The 12,669-nt window shown below is 37.8% G+C and overlaps 1 protein-coding gene across 4 annotated transcripts in view; it reads left to right on the forward strand.

Annotated features, from left to right (window-relative positions):
- Positions 1-12,669, forward strand: part of PPP2R3A (protein phosphatase 2 regulatory subunit B''alpha) — a 218,861-nt gene that overhangs the window by 63,330 nt on the left and 142,862 nt on the right. The gene's annotated exons all lie outside the window — the stretch shown is intronic.

The following is a 12,669-nucleotide window of genomic DNA, read 5'->3' on the forward strand; positions in this document are numbered from 1 at the left end:
ATGGGGCTTTTAACTGCCTTGTCCCACACGTGACACACTTCCCATCTGCTCACAATCCAGTGATTCCAACCTGAAGTCTAAGAATCATAGGGGAGCACATAGAATATTTGGTGAGCACTGTCTCTACCATATGAATATACCATACATGCCAACATGTATGAATTCAGACATGAAGCCAAGTCAACAAAGCAAGTTGTAAAATAATGATATGAATTATTTAGAGATATTTACATTTGTCCAAAAAGTATGAATAAATACATGGATACACCAAATACAATATTCAGAACAATGATTAATCCCTAGAGGAAGGAAGAGAGATGGAACTGAGGAAGGGCGCCCAGGGCCTCAGTAAAATTAGTAATGTTCTATTTCATAATCTGGTGATGGATCGTAAGTATTTTGTCATATTATTTTATGCCATGTTGTATATCTTTAATGTAGTAAATTTGAAAAACAAATGGATATTAGAGATGGCATAAATATGGCCAAGTTAAAAAACAAGTTATTATTTTAGCTTTAATGTTTTCATTGGAACAGGAAAAAATGCATATTGTGATCAGATGAATAAATTTTACCTCGTATTTGTTTTGTGGCTGTTGTTCTCCTGTGCACATTTTTAGTTACCAGTGACACTAAAGTTTAAAACAATACCTACTTAAGGTTATTAAATAATTTAGGTCTAAAGATCCTCAAGTGTTCACTGAGCATTTCTGTGAAATCTCTTTGTGAGCCTCTTCATTCATTGATTCACAGATGGTAATATTTATAGTTAACGTGGGTCAGTGCTGGTGGGAGGAACTATGGAAATTAATTATAAAAATAAGAAAAAAATCCTTTCATGTACACAGGCAATACTGATGTGCTTAATATTTTATAAAGAAAAGAAAATGCCTATATAGCAACCTCAAAATGGTAATAACAGAAGATCTAACAGTTTTTGTGATCTGAGCCATGCCAAGATATTTAGATGTATTATCTCACTATTTCCCCATTAAAAAAAAAGTCTACTTTCTCTGATGACATATTCCAATGTCTCACAACCACTCTAGCCAGAAACTCTTACTGTAATACAGTGTTTTGAATTTTATTTAACCCTCTTGCCCCATTATCTTCTGTGAAAAAAGGAGACAAAATTCTTCTAGGAGAGGTGGGCTACAGAAAGCAGAAAATGTGAACTTGAAGCCAAGAATAGGTCCCGTGCAGCACCTCTCCTGTGTCCCTGGCTGACAGCTCATAAGTGGGTCTCCAGTCTACATACAGCTACCTAAAAATGACACACTGGCCTCTAATGAGCTCCCCAGTTTTTTGACAAGTATGGACTGAAGTCAAAATCATATTAAAAGACTCTCCCATAGGTCTTTTAAATAAGTTCCAATATCATAGAATAAAATTTGATGAGATTTCTTCTTTTTTTCCCCCCAGAGGTACATAATTTTTTTTAATTGAGGTACAATTGACATATTAGTTTCAGGTGTACAACATAACGACTTGATATTTGTATGCGCTGTGAAATAATCACCACAGTAAGTCTCATTACCATCCATCACCATTACAATTTTTATTTCTTTGTTGAGATGTTGAGATTTCTTCTTAATGAAAGTTGAAAAAGTAATTCATGAAGAGCTAATTTAAAGAAACAGGTAATATAAAATGTTTAATTCAGGAAGGTACTTAATGCAAGAAAACAAAACCATTCTTCCTTGCCTCCTACCTTTTCATTTTTTTTATCTTTCTTTTCTTCTTATGAAATATGTTAAATCAGGAGATGGCAAACGTTTTCTATAAAGGGCCAAATAGTAAATATCTTAGGCTTTGCAGGTCACAAGTTCTCTGTCACATAGTCTTCTGTGTTGTTTGTTTGTTTGTTTAAACAACCTTTTAATAATGTAAAACCATTCTTAGCTCCAAGTCTTAAAAAATGGGCAGTGGGCCAGATTTGGCCCACAGACTGTAGTTTTTCAACCCCTATTTTAAACGAATAGAAAAGTATTGTGAATGATAGAAAAAGCATTCTTATTACTCACCACTTAGCTTTGTCAAATCTTAACGTTTTGCCATAGCTTTGTTTCAGATCTTTGTTTTACTTAATATTTTCATTAATATTATTATCATCATTTAAAAAAAGGTCATCTCAGATATAGTTGAAATCCCTAGGGCTCCCCTCCCCAGTATTCTCTCCCCTTTCCAGAAGTAACCACTTCCTGAAGTGTCAATATTTATCTCCTGCAAGTTTTTTTTTTAACTTTTTTCTTTTTAAAGGGAACGAACGCTATTTATTTATTTATTTTGGCTGTGTTGGGTCTTCGTTTCTGTGCGAGGGCTTTCTCTAGTTGCGGGGAGCGGGGGCCACTCTTCATCGCGGTGCGCGGACCTCTCACTGTCGCGGCCTCTCTTGTTGCGGAGCACAAGCTCCAGACGCGCAGGCTCAGTAGCTGTGGCTCACGGGCCTAGTTGCTCCGCGGCATGTGGGATCTTCCCAGACCAAGGCTCGAACCTGTGTCCCCTGCATTGGCAGGCAGATTCTCAACCACTGCGCCACCAGGGAAGCCCCTAAAACATTTTTTAAATTTTATTTATTTTTGGCTGCACTGGGTCTTCGTTGCTGCACGCGGGCTTTCTCTAGTTGCAGTGAACGAGGGCTACTCTTCATTGCAGTGCGCGGGCTTCTCATTGTGGTGGCTTCTCTCGTTGTGGAGCACGGGCTCAGTAGTTGTGGCTCGCGGGCTCTAGAGTGCAGGCTCAGTAGTCGTGGCACACAGGATTAGTTGCTCCGTGGCATGTGGGATCTTCCTGGACCGGGCTCGAACCTGTGTCCCCTGCATTGGCAGGAAGATTCTTAACCACTGTGCCACCAGGGAAGTCCCATCCTGCAAGTTTTGTTGTTACAGTATTGTTGGTCATGTTTTTATTCTTGTATAAAAAAATGAACAGAAAGTAGCAGAAAATAAAATCAGAGAGGTAGGTTGGGGCCAGCTTACAAATGACCTTCCTTGTATGCTATGCTAAAGAGTTTGTTCTACAAAAAAGAAGCAGACTCACAGATATAGAGAACAAACTAGTGGTTGCCAGTGGGGAGAGGGAAGCGGGGAGGGGCAATATAGTGTTGGGGGAGTAAGAGGTATAAACTACTAAGTATAAAATAAGCTACAAGGATATATTGTGCAACACGGGGAATATAGCCAATATTTTATAATAACTATAAATGGAGCATAACCTTTAAAAATTGTGAATCACTATATCATACACCTGTAACTTACATAATATTGTACAGCAACTATACTTCAATTTTAAAAAAAAGAGTTTGTTCTAGGGGAGTGGGGAGCTAAAGAAGACTTTAAAGCAGAGGAGTCCCACAAGTACAGTTTTTTAAGGATAATAATTTTTTAAAGAATAATAAATTTTAAATTAAGCCTCTTATTTTTTCAACATTTTGGACAGTCAAAAATTTTCCAGTTGTTCAAAACATTTCAAGTAAAAGACTTACATAAGGGGCATGTAGGAATTGCTTTTATATGACATTGATGATTATCCCTGAGAAGAAAGATTGACTTGACAATATTATATGTAATTAATATTTTAATACATACGTATTTCAAAATAATTTCTCACAAGGAACAATATTTGTTGTCCAGAAATACAATTCAAACCTATATTGGGAGAGGGAGTCAAATAGAAAATACTAGGAGGATGTTGAGAGATTGATAAAGAGGATATTGGTCTAAATCAGGGGTCAGCAACCTGTGGCCCGTGGGCCAAATGGGACCTGCCACTTGTGTTTGTAAATAGTTTTATTGGAACACAGCTACAGTCCTTCACTTACATATGGTCTATGACTGCTCTTGTGCTCTGCCTACTAAGTTAAGTAGTTACAACAGAGACCTTAAAGCCTAATATATTTACAATCTGGCCATTTACAGAAAAGTTTGCTAATTCTTAGTCTAGATATTATTTCATAGTAGATCAGCAAAACAGACTTTTTTTTTCATTTTAAATTATTTTAAACTATTATTGATTTTTTTCTAAAAACAGACTTTTGATAAGGTTCATTGTGATATTTTGTTAAAGACATTGGAAATCTTGGAAACATCATTAAATATCAATAGCAAAAACTACCAATGATGGATGGCAGTAAAACAGTGTACCAGTAGAAATAGAAAAGTAAGTAAGCCCAGAGTTTCAGAATCCTTCATCATGGGTTCTGATCCACACAGCTTTCTCCCCTTTCCTCTCCAGTCACTACCTATCTCTGATTTTTCCGCTTAAGATAGATTCCTTTTTTTTTTTTTTAACATCTTTATTGGAGTATAATTGCTTTACAATGGTGTGTTAGTTTCTGCTGTATAACAAAGTGAATCAGCTATACATACACATATATCCACATATCCCCTCCCTCTTGCATCTCCCTCCCACCCTCCCTATCCCACCCCTCTAGGTGGTCACAGAGCATGGAGCTGATCTCCCTGTGCTATGTGGCAAAACAGATTCCTTTTCATCCCCTGTCTTATTGCCTGTTCTTTTTTCCTTTCTTTGCTCATGAACTCTCTCACTATGTCAAGTTATCTATATCATTGGTCAACAAATGAGTGTTTGCCTCTGTACATACTTTTTTCACAAAGACTCTAAGTGACAGGAAACAATCCTGTAGGTCCTAGAATAGCTGAGATGTTTTTCAGATGGGTCTGAAATGAGTTAAACAAAAGAGAACAGTATGTTTTCACTTATATGTAGAATCTAAAAAATTAAAGCAAATGAATGAATATCGCAAAACAGAAACAGACTCACAGATATAGAGAACAAACTAGTGGTTACCAGTGAGTGGGTTGAGGGGTGGGAGATAGAGCAAGATAGGGGAAGGGGGTTAAGAGGTACAAACTACTAAGGAGAAAATAAAGAAGCTACAAGGATATATTGTACAGCATTGGGAATGTAGCCAGTATTTTATAATAACTAAATGGAGTATAATCTATAAAAATACCAAATCACTATGTTGTACACCTGAAACTAATATAATATTTAAATCAACTGTACTTCAATTTAAAAATAAAAAGAACAGCTTGTAGAGGAGAGAAAGGAGGTGTGGCTGAGGTTTCAAAGGGTTTCATAATAACAAATGGGTGAATTACTGAGGACATGTTTTGACATGAGACATTAAAAAATTTTTTAAACACTGAGAAAAATTGTACTGCTTTGGAAGTTCACATAATAAATGATATTTTAATTCCATGTTTTATTACCTCCAGCAGATGGTATTACAGTCATTTCTGGTCTGTTTTTAGCCTTATGGGGCAATAACCTGTTGGCTGCTATTCACAGGTTAAAATAATAAACCCTAGCCGCCCCTGAAAATTATTTACTTTTACTTAATTTTAGTAAAAACAAAGCCAGGGGAAAATTTCCATTACTGCTTATCTCAATGGAAAGAGTGGAGGGCAGGGGGAAGAATTCTTCAATGAAAGAGGAAGATTTTTTTTAAAGCTATACTATAATATTTAAGTCTAGTGAAACCTTACAAATTTCACTGTTTGAGGGGGAAACCTGTCTGAATTACTAGAAAGTACAAATTAAAATTTTAATGTTTAATTTAAAAAAAAAACTATTAATTTCAAAATTAAAGAGTAAAACTATTGTCAGAGTATTGCCAGGTGTGAACTTTAGCTGGATCTATCTTAATAATGTGGTAAAGATCATTCATAGTTGTTAAAAAATGATTAAAGAAGACAGTTTAGGTGATCAAACAAACTTTATTTAACACTTCATGAAGTAGAATCTCCTTTTGGAGAACGGCAAAATGGAGTGGAAGGCAAGAAGCTTTTATAGGACAAAGAATAAAGAAAAAGGAAGAGGCAAATATCTGATTGGCTGGGGCCCCATAGTCAACCTTGTTTTGGGTGAGAAGGCCCAGAGTTGGCTTGGCATTTGGGGATTAGCTGACTGAATATACAACATTTTTGGTCAAGTGGACCATTTACAGGGACACATAAGTTATCCAAGTTTTGGTTTGGTGACATGGCAGGAGCAGCTCCATCTTGAGCCTAGAAGTTTATTTCAACGTAGTTAACACATTATTGGTATGCAAAACGGAGGTTGCTAAAATGCTTTAAAATGCTTTTAAAAAGATAGTTTCTAAATAGCTTAAGCATGTACTATGTACAGCACACAGTTGGGGATAAAGATAAATCAGACATCATAAGCTTTGTGGCACTCACAGTCTAGTAGGAGAGATGAGCTATTTATTGTGATGCAAAGTAGAAAGAATGGATTCCATGAGAGAGATAAGTGAAGTGCTGCAGAGTTCAGAGGATGGAGAGAGAGATCCCAGCTTGTGGAATTCAAGGAAGTTTCTCTGGAGGAAATAGCATTTGGATATGGATACCCTGCTCTTATCCAATTAATTTACTTAAGGTCCTAAATGTTGGTGTTATTACAGTGTTAATGATACTAAGAGTAGAGGTTTATTTCTCACATTGGCTTAGACCATTTCCATACTGTTCCAAGACATCAAAATGTACCTTAATCTTCTCCATCTATCTTACAAATATAAGCCTTTGGTCCTAGGGGAATCCAGTAAGGGAGGCTAGATGGATAGATCATAAATCCATTGTTTCTCTCAAACTCAGGCTCTCTGGTAGTCTAATCTTGATGATCAAGGGCAAATGAAATGGGCTTAACAGAACTCTCCTTCCAAGAGAGTATAAAGGGAAATATAAGCACAGCAGCATATTATTTCAAATTCCAAGTTAGTAGAATTCACACTAATAAAGTAAAGGGTTAAATGGGTGGGACCCATCTCCCATCATTTTTCTGCAGTTTTTAAGTCAGACTTTAAGCAGACATTCTATCTCACAACCTAATTCATACCTTATCTTCTCTTTACCACTTCAGGCTCCAAAATTGTAATCTCCAGCTCCCAAACATACCCCTGTTAAAAATGAAATATTAAAATAAGCACATGCAGAGAGATTTATGAATTCCTCTCAAGTTTCTTTGCCTGGGCCACTATCCTCTATTGGCCTTTATTTAGCAAATGGTAACATTAAATAAGTATTTATTGAATGAATAAACAAAAAAGCAAATGAATAATCAAATGAAGGGATTTTTGCTTGTCTGCTTTGCCCCCTTCTCCAATGGAAACTCTGCCCTCTTGCCTGAAGGCCATCTCTTTCCTGGCCCTTGGCTTCTCAAGGGTGCATGCAAAAGGACCTGACATAAGGTTCCCTTCTAGGACTTGAGGGGGGTGCCTCAGCAAGACTCAAGTATCTCACCCAGACCTCTGGCCTCTTAATTCCTCTAGCTTTTAACACCTAAAAACCTACGGTGTTCTGGAGAAAATCCCATCACCTTCCCTGGCAAGAGGGGAGAACCCCATTAAAATGGTAGATCATTTTACCTTATCGCAGGATGGAAATTTCTTGATTATGGACTGTAGGCATTTTGAGGAGAGGGTGCTCCCTTATTCACCATTGCACCCTCAAGCCCTATTGTAGTACCTCCATATACAAGCTGTTTGTTTAAATCCTGAAAATTCCTTTTCCCCATTCTCAGAAGTCCCATCTTCATCCCCATGGATTTAGGTTGGAAAAGAACTTTTCTGGACACTTAATTTCAGTACAGTTGTTTGTTTTTGTTTGTTTGTTTTTGGATGCCCAAGAGGGTCAGAGAAATCTTTTAAGGTGGGAAGGATTTACACTTATTACTAGAACTCACTTTGTTTTTTCTGACCCTGATCAGGAATATATGTCTGAGATATCATTCCAGGGGCAATAATGGGCCTTCCTAGGTTAATGATCTAACATTATGGGTTTTTTCAAAGTTTAGATATTATATTGTATAATTTCATACATATATTTAAATGCAGAATAATTATGTAAATAAATAAAATTGTAGCAAAGCACACTTTTGGAACCTTATTAAAAGTTTCTTCTGGAGCATTTCTCTTTTTACTTTCTAGGTTTGTATCCATGCCTTCATTAAGATGAACCAGCCATGTCATTGAGGGAAAATGTTTCTTCTCCCCCAGCTTTATAGGTGCTGATGGTTTCTTGAGTTCAGTGCTGGGAATGTTTGACTAGAAATCAAAACACTCAAATAGGAAACCATTCTCCCTTCTACTTCATTAACCACCATGTAGATTAATAAAAGTAAAAAGGGATCTGGCCAGGGGCAAATATAAATTTGCAGAATGAGTTCAACCAGTGTTCCCCCTCCACCTTTAATGTCTTCTGAGATCAGGTCCTTTTGCATCTCCACCCGTTCTAATTAATCAACATTACTTATCTCAGATATGTCCCCACCTGTATTCAAAAGAATATGGTAGATACGTATGTACTAATGTAGAAAAATGGTCAAGATAAATAGATAAAAATATAAATTGCAAAACAGATGTACCAATGTGATCCCTTTTTGTTATTAATATGTCTGTGTGTACACAGAAAAATGGGGGGGGTAAGTATGCTCCCAATTATGCATGTTCCTCAGAAGTAAAATGCGAGACCCAGATATCCAGATACTCCTGCTAAGTATAGCCCCCCCTACAGCCTCCAGAACAGGAGCAAAAAGGAGCTCCCAGAGCTCAGATTGCTCCTGGTAAGCAGTCCTCGGTTCCCCTCACCATTTCTGCCTTAAGACCATCAGGACTAATCTGATATGCCCTTCATCCCTGTTTACATTAGTCACCACAGAAGTCTAGGAATCCAGATCATCACTCTCCTCCTCACCCTACTCTTGTACATCCCCTTTTCTGAGTCCGGCCCTGAAATCCTATCACCAAGCCCTCTTGATCATCCACTGGCAAAATGTCCTAGGTCATCAAACTCTTTTTCTAAACATTCCCTTTACCTTCTTGTTCTAACTGAAACCCAATTCTCCCCAAGAGTACTATAGCCATGTGAAATGATGGCACTTTTCTTTCCCACTCCACCCCCTGTCTCACTGGATCTAGAGGGAGCAGTAAATGTTCTTACGTTTCATTGCAGCTTCCAGACTACTCTTTTTCCCACCTCTCTGAAACTACCCTCCCCCAACTTTGAGCTAATGTCATCAGACTTGCCACCCACTACCCCTCCTTGATTTTAGTCATCTACCACCCCCAGGTCCCTTCCCTTATTTCTTGAAGATTTTAACTCCTGGCTGTATGACACTTTCCAATACTACTTGCTAACATTCTTGTGAGTTTTCAATAGATGAGGCATTCAGTACATGGGCTTCTCAGTTCTTTGATCTCTCCTCCAGTGAGCTTGTCCTCTGCCCTTCTTTAGCTACTCATTCTCTGGTCCTGTGTTTATGTCAGTGGCTTTAAAAGTATGGTTCCCAACTAACAGCATTAGCATCACCTGGGAACTGGATAGAAATGCATATTCTCAGGCCCCGGCCCAGGCCTACTAAATTAAAACTCTGAGGGTGAGGCCCAGCAACCTGTGCTTTAACAAGCCCTTTAGGTGATTCTGATACATGATCTTGTTTGAGAACCACTGTCATAGTTCGTCATTAAAATCACTCTCTGAATATACTCTGTTTCCATGCCTTGCCTTCATTTTGTGGTACTCATCTGGGAAAACTCCAACTCATGTTAAATGTGTTCTCTGTCTACTCTGGGCTTTTATTTGTGCAGCTGACCTTGGCTGGAGAATACCACACAACCATACTGAGTGGTCTTGCGTTAAATTTATGACTGCCAACATACAGTGTACCTTTAGCACTCTGGCAGTCCTACTACGTTTCCCTAACTCCCTCACTTTCCCGCTCTGCAAATGACTCTTTCGTAGTTTCTCCTCTGTCCTCTAACATCTCCTCTTCCATCCTTGCCCTCAGCGAATTACTTTGGTTCCTATTTTACTGAGAAAACTGAAGCAATACGAGGAGACCTGTAGCCACCCACCTAGCCATATCAGTACCTATATACTTTCCCTTCCCTTCTGTTGCTGTGCATCTACAGTCCGGGCACCTTTCTAAAGCCATCCTCTATACTTGTGCTCTAGATCCCCTCCTCTCGCATCAACCCAGGGACACTCCTCCAGTGATTGACCCTTTTCTCCCCTGCAGTCATCAGTTTTTTCCCTTTGATCATTCTGTCAGCAGATAAACATGCAACAATTCTGCCCTCTTTAAAACCAGGCATCCAAAAGGCACTTTGACATCCAAGAGACACAGCTCCATCAGCTGTTATATTTGCACCATAATGCTCATCCCTAGGGTCCTTGACCATCAATTCTAGCCTTCTCTTTTTTTTTTTTTTTACATCTTTATTGAAGTATAATTGCTTTACAATGGTGTGTTAGTTTCTGCTTTATAACAAAGTGAATCAGCTATACGTACATCCCCATATCTCCTCCCTCTTGCGTCTTCCTCCCACCCTCCCTATCCCACCCCTCTAGGTGATCACAAAGCACTGAGCTGTGCTGTGTAGCTGCTTCCCACTAGCTGTGTCTGTGTCTTTATTCCTGTCCTGCCCCTAGGTTCTTCATAACCTTTTTTTTTTTTTTTAGATTCCATATATATGTGTCAGCATACAGTATTTGTTTTTCTCTTTCTGACTTACTTCACTGTGTATGACAGACTCTAGGTCCATCCACCTCACTACAAATAACTCAATTTCGTTTCTTTTTATGGCTGAGTAGTATTCCATTGTATATATGTGCCACATCATCTTTATCCATTCATCTGTCGATGGACACTTAGGTTGCTTTCATATCCGGGCTATTGTAAATAGAGCTGCAGTGAACATTGTGGTACATGACTCTTTTTCTTTTTTTTCTTTTCCTATGTTTTCCTGTAAGAGTTTTATACTGTCCAGTCTTACATTTAGGTCTCTAATCCATTTTGAGTTTCTTTTTGTGTATGGTGTTAGGGAGTGTTCTACTTTCATTCTTTTACACGTAGCTGTCCAGTTTTCCCAGCACCACTTATAGAAGAGACTGTCTTTTCTCCATTGTGTATCCTTGCCTTCTTTGCCATAGATTAGTAGACCACAGGTGCGTGGGTTTATCTCTGGGCTTTCTGTCCTGTTCCATTGATCTATATTTCTGTTTTTGTGCCAGTACCATACTGTCTTGATTACTGTAGCTTTGTAGTATAGTCTGAAGTCAGGGAGTCTGATTCCTCCAGCTCCATTTTTTACCCTAGAGACTGCTTTGGCTATTCGGGGTCTTTTGTGTCTCCATACAAATTTTAAGACTTTTTTGTTCTAGTTCTGTAAAAAATGACATTGGTAATTTGATAGGGATTGCATTGAATCTGTAGATTGCTTTGGATAGTATAGTCATTTCACAATATTGATTCTTCCAATCCAAGAACATGGTATATCTCTCCATCTGTTTGTATCATCTTTAATTTCTTTCATCAGTGTCTTATAGTTTTCTGCATACAGGTCTTTTGTCTCCTTAGGTAGGTTTATTCCTAGGTATTTTATTCTTTTTGTTGCAGTGGTAAATGGGAGTCTATCCTTAATTTCTCTTTCAGATTTTTCATGATTATTATATAGGAAAGCAAGAGATTTCTATGCATTAATTTTGTATCCTGCAACTTTACCAAATTCATTGATTAGCTCTAGTAGTTTTCTGGTAGCATCTTTAGGCTTCTCTATGTATAGTATCATGTCATCTGCAAACAGTGACAGTTTGACTTCTTCTTTTCCAGTTTGTATTCCTTTTATTTCTTTTTCTTCTCTGATTGCCGTGGCTAGGACTTGCAAAACTATGTTGAAGAATAGTGGTGAGAGTGGACATCCTTGTTGCTGATTTTAGAAGAAATGCTTTCAGTTTTTCACCATTGAGAATGAGGTTTGCTGTGAGTTTTTCATATATGGCCTTTATTATGTTGAAGTAGGTTCCCTCTATGCCCACTTTCTGGAGAGTTTTTATCATAAATGGGTGTTGAACTTTGTCAAAAGCTTTTTCTGCATCTATTGAGATGGTCTTATGGTTTTTCTTCTTCAGTTTGTTAATATGGTGTATCACATTGATTTTGCATATATTGAAGAATCCTTGCATCCTTGGGGTAAATCCCACTTGATCATGGTGTATGATCCTTTTAATGCATTGTTGGATTCTGTTTGCGAGTATTTTGTTGAGGATTTTTGCATCTATATTTATCAGTGATATTAGACTGTAATTTTCTTTTTTTGTAGTATCTTTGTCTGGTTTTGGTATCAGGGTGATGGTGGCCTCATAGAATGAGTTTGGGAGTGTTCCTTCCTCTGCAATTTTTTGGAAGAGTTTGAGAAGGATGGGTGTTAGCTCTTCTCTAAATGTTTGATAGAATTCACCTGTGAAGCCATCTGGTCCTGGACTTTTGTTTGTTGGAAGATTTTTAATCACAGTTTCAATTTCATTATTTGTGATTGGTCTGTTTATATTTTCTATTTCTTCCTGGTTCAGTCTTGGAAGGTTATACATTTCTAAGAATTTGTCCATTTCTTCCAGGTTGTCCATTTTATTGGCATAGAGTTGCTTGTAGTAGTCTCTTAGGATGCTTTGTATTTCTGCGGTGTCTGTTGTAACTTCTCCATTTTCATTCCTGATTTTCTTGATTTGAGTCCTCGCCCTCTTGATGAGTCTGGCTAATGGCTTCTCAATTTTGTTTATCTTCTCAAAGAACCAGCTTTTAGTTTTATTGATCTTTGCTATTGTTTTCTTTGTTTCTATTTCATTTATTTTTGCTCTGATCTTTATAATT

This window comes from Balaenoptera acutorostrata, chromosome 4 (genome assembly GCF_949987535.1).
Source record: "Balaenoptera acutorostrata chromosome 4, mBalAcu1.1, whole genome shotgun sequence".
NCBI lineage: Eukaryota > Metazoa > Chordata > Mammalia > Artiodactyla > Balaenopteridae > Balaenoptera > Balaenoptera acutorostrata.